Source organism: Mauremys mutica, unplaced genomic scaffold, assembly GCF_020497125.1.
Source record: "Mauremys mutica isolate MM-2020 ecotype Southern unplaced genomic scaffold, ASM2049712v1 001028F_np12_obj, whole genome shotgun sequence".
NCBI lineage: Eukaryota > Metazoa > Chordata > Testudines > Geoemydidae > Mauremys > Mauremys mutica.
The window spans coordinates 61,838-66,343 of NW_025423096.1; the positions used below are offsets into that span (position 1 = coordinate 61,838).

General features: G+C 47.4%; 1 non-coding gene across 1 annotated transcript; it reads left to right on the plus strand.

The window, feature by feature from the left end:
* The first annotated feature begins 378 nt into the window (after positions 1-378).
* On the plus strand, positions 379-451 carry TRNAV-GAC. Its single transcript has one exon. It is a non-coding gene; the product is annotated as a tRNA-Val (tRNA).
* Positions 452-4,506: the final 4,055 nt, after the last annotated feature.

Sequence of the window (4,506 nt, forward strand, 5' to 3'; positions counted from 1 at the left end):
CTGAATTTTTAACTGCATGCATCCGATGAAGTGAGTTTTAGCCCACAAAAGCTTATGCTCAAATACATTTGTTAGTCTCTAAGGTGCCACATGTTCTCTTTGTTCTTTTTGCAGATAAATTAATGGAGGTTAAGTCCATTAATGGCTATTAGCCAGGATGGGTAAGGAATGGTGTCCCTAGCCTCTGTTTGTCAGAGAGTGGAGATGGATGGCAGGAGAGAGATCACTTGATCATTTCCGGTTAGGTTCACTCCCTCTGGGGCACCTGGCATTGGCCACTGTTGGCAGATAGGATATGGGGTTGGATGGACCTTTGGTCTGACCCAGTATGGCCATTCTTATGTTCTTATGAAGGGAAGGGCACAACTCTATTACAGAGTTTCTGTAGTGTAGTGGTTAGCACGTTTGCCTGACACGCAAAAGGTCCCTGGTTCAAAGCCAGGCAGAAACAGGATGGCTTCCTTTTCTCAGCTCCTAGTGGCCTGTCCCTGCTGTTGTAGGAGCAGCAGTGATTTCTATGCTCAAAAGGTCTGTTATACTTCCCCTCCCCCTCACTTTTGTCTCCTCTCCCTCTCTGAATGCCTGTGAAGTGGCTTTCCCCCTCCCCCTCCCCCTCCCCCTCCCGCTCTCTCCTGCAATGCTTGTGGGATAAATGGGCTGGTTGAAGATCAGAAGAGCTCCCAGGTAGACAAGGTGTCTGGGACTCTCATTAGGCAGCACTCGCACACCCAGAGCATGGACCCTGCATGGACACTGGCTGAGGTGGAGTGTGACCCACCGGATGCAGCCAAGTCATCTCTAGTCGCAGGCCATGAGGTTCAGGTCCTTAAAAGGGGAAGGGGCCCTGTGCTCAGCTGTGCTTTCACAATGCTGCCTAATGAGAGTCCCAGACACCTTGTCTGTCTAGGAGTTCTTCTGATCTTCCAGCTGTTCAACCAGCTCATTCATCCCACAAGCATTGCAGGAGGGGGGGAGGGGGAAAGCCACTTCACAGGCATTCAGAGAGGGAGAGAAGATGGGGCGGGGGGTGGGGGGAGTGTAACAGACCTTTTGGGCACACAGGTGATACGCAGCACACAGATCACTGCTGCTCCTACAACAGGGTAAGTTCTCAAGCAGCATGTTTCTTACTTTGCCCATCTGCCAATTTTGATAATTATCAATGGAAATATTTTGCCATTGGGTTCTGTGTTTACACAGAAATTGACATTTACCAACAAATATGTAATTCTTCCAGTCCTGCCTAGTCTGCAGTTGGTGGGTTTAGAGGGACACATTCACTCTCCCCACCCCCCATGCCAGGCCTGTGCTCTCAACTTCCCACACTGCTGGGATCCTTCCCTGGTCTCCCCTCAGACCACTGCCCCACCCCCACTTCTGGGATCCCCTCCCCACACTGTCTAACTCCCCTGCTGGCAGGATCCCTCCCTGTTCCTTTCATTTCCTGTCTCCACTCTGGGCAAAAGCTCTGCACGGTTCCCAGAGCCGAAGTTGAACCCAGGCCCCATGGATGAAAACCAAGAATCCTGACCACTAGCCCATATGGGACTATTGGTGCATCTGATGAAGCGGGGATTCACCCATGAAAGCTCCTGCTCCAATACGTCTGTTAGTCTATAAGGTGCCACAGGACTCTTTGCTGCTGTTATTACTACAACTCTCTAAGCCAACCCCTCGTGAGCGGGGCTAATGATGATGGGGGCTAATTTAGCTACAACGAGTCAGGAAAAAGATCTCAGAGTCATCGTGGATAGTTCTCTGAAGATGTCCACGCAGTGTGCAGAGGCGGTCAAAAAAGCAAACAGGATGTTAGGAATCATTAAAAAGGGGATAGAGAATAAGACTGAGAATATATTATTGCCCTTATATAAATCCATGGTACGCCCACATCTCGAATACTGTGTACAGATGTGGTCTCCTCACCTCAAAAAAGATATTCTAACACTAGAAAAGGTTCAGAAAAGGGCAACTAAAATGATTAGGGGTTTGGAGAGGGTCTCATACGAGGAAAGATTAAAGAGGCTAGGACTCTTCAGCTTGGAAAAGAGAAGACTAAGGGGAGACATGATAGAGGTATATAAAATCATGAGTGATGTTGAGAAAGTGGATAAGGAAAAGTTATTTACTTGTTCCCATAATACAAGAACTAGGGGTCACCAAATGAAATTAATAGGCAGCAGGTTTAAAACAAATAAAAGGAAGTTCTTCTTCACGCAGCGCACGGTCAACTTGTGGAACTCCTTACCTGAGGAGGTTGTGAAGGCTAGGACTATAACAATGTTTAAAAGGGAACTGGATAAATTCATGGTGGTTAAGTCCATAAATGGCTATTAGCTAGGATGGGTAAGAATGGTGTCCCTAGCCTCTGTTCGTCAGAGGATGGAGATGGATGGCAGGAGAGAGATCACTTGATCATTGCCTGTTAGGTTCACTTCCTCTGGGACACCTGGCATTGGCCACTGTCGGTAGACAGATACTGGTCTAGATGGACCTTTGGTCTGACCTGGTACGGCCGTTCTTATGTTCTTATGTTATGTTCATGAACCACTCCAGTGGTCCCTGCAAACTGCTCTGCTGGGGCAGCAAAGAGCCACCAAATGTTCTGAGGGCTGGAGAAAAATGCCTTCTAGTGAGCTATTGAAAGAGCTCAACCTGTTTAGCTGATCAAAAGAAGATTGAAAGGTGACTTCATTGAAGTGTTGAAGGGCCTTCAGGGAGAGAAAAGAGTGGGTATTAAAGGGCTCTTTAATCGAGCAGAGAAAGGCATAACAAGACCCAATGGCTGGAAGGTGAAAAGAGACAAATTCATATTACAAATAAGGCACAAATGTTCAACAGCAAGGATGATTCACCACAGGAACAAGCTACCAAGGAAAGTGGTGGATTCTCCATCTCCTGATGTTATTTAATGAAGACTAGATGCCTTTCTGGAATGTGTTAGCTTCAAAAAGTAGCTCTTGTGTCCTACAGGAGGCCTGTGATATGCAGAGGGTCAGATTAGATGCTCTAATGGTCTCTTCTGGGCATAAAGTCGACTAATTTCTGAAAAACTGAGTATAGCATTGGGAGCAGCGTCTGATGTTTCCCTGTCTAGCCGGCTTGCTGCCTAGAACAAACGCTCCTTGAGTGGGGTGATCCCCAGGGAGTAGCTCAAACCTGCAAAGTGCCTGGCCAGGGGCAGGACATTGGCACAGCAAGGGAGGGGTGTGGCAGTGACATCACAAAGGCCTTTTGCAGGACCTCAGACTATTGGTCCAAGGTGGTGGGGAGGTGGTGACCTCACAGAGAGATGCTGACATCAGCCAGGCAGGACGGGGCGAGGGGCCAGGGAAACCTCAGAGACCCCTGTGGCTTTGCTTCAGCAAGTCTCCTTCTCCAGGTCTCTCTCTGAGGACTGAGAGAGTATTCGGGTTCACGGACGTGAGCGCCAGGAGGAACCTCTTCCGAGTTTTCTCCTTCCCTTTCAGTGATTTTACTAGAAAACAGCCGTCCCTGTTTAGAAGGTAAGAGCCTCCTGGAGGTTTGAAACCTGTTCAGTCTGATCCATCTGGTGACAATTGAATTCTAGGCATGGAAAACACGAGGTTCAGGAGGCAGAATTTTATTCCGCACCTGGGATTTTGTCCCTTAGAATCATTGGGGACATTAGGGTTTGTCCTTTTTGTTTCACCTTTTCCTTCATCCCTCCCTCCTTTCTCTTTGTCTCTTGCTTCTTTTGTCCTTTCTCCTGTTCCCCTCCCAACATCAGGTTTTTTTCTCTTGCTGATAACAGCTCACGTTAGCTGATCGCTCTCGTTATAGTGTGTATGGCAACACCATTTTTTTCATGTTCTCTGTGTGTATATATATCTTCCTACTGAATTTTTAACTGCATGCATCTGATAAGAACATAAGAACGGCCATACCGGGTCAGACCAAAGGTCCATCTAGCCCAGTATCTGTCTACCGACAGTGGCCAATGCCAGGTGCCCCAGAGGGAGTGAACCTAACAGACAATGATCAAGTGATCTCTCTCCTGCCATCCATCTCCATCCTCTGACGAACAGAGGCTAGGGACACCATTCTTACCCATCCTGGCTAATAGCCATTTATGGACTTAGCCACCATGAATTTATCCAGTTCCCTTTTAAACATTGTTATAGTCCTAGCCTTCACAACCTCCTCAGGCAAGGAGTTCCACAAGTTGACTGTGCGCTGCGTGGAGAAGAACTTCCTTTTAAACAAATAAGTGGGTTTTAGCCCACAAAAGCTTATGCTCAAATAAATTTGTTAGTCTCTAAGGTGCTACAAGGACTCCTTATTCTTTTTTGCAGATAAATTAATGATCACACTGGTCCCTTCTGAGCTTAAAGGCTCTGAGTCTAACAGGGAGAGGGAAGTAAAGGAAAAAAACATCAACCGAACATTGTAATACCAGGATGACTCCACCTGCTCACTCTATAGTCCCGCCCCTTTCTTCCTCCACTGGGTGTTTAATGACCTGCAGGACATTGATTCTCTCCTTCC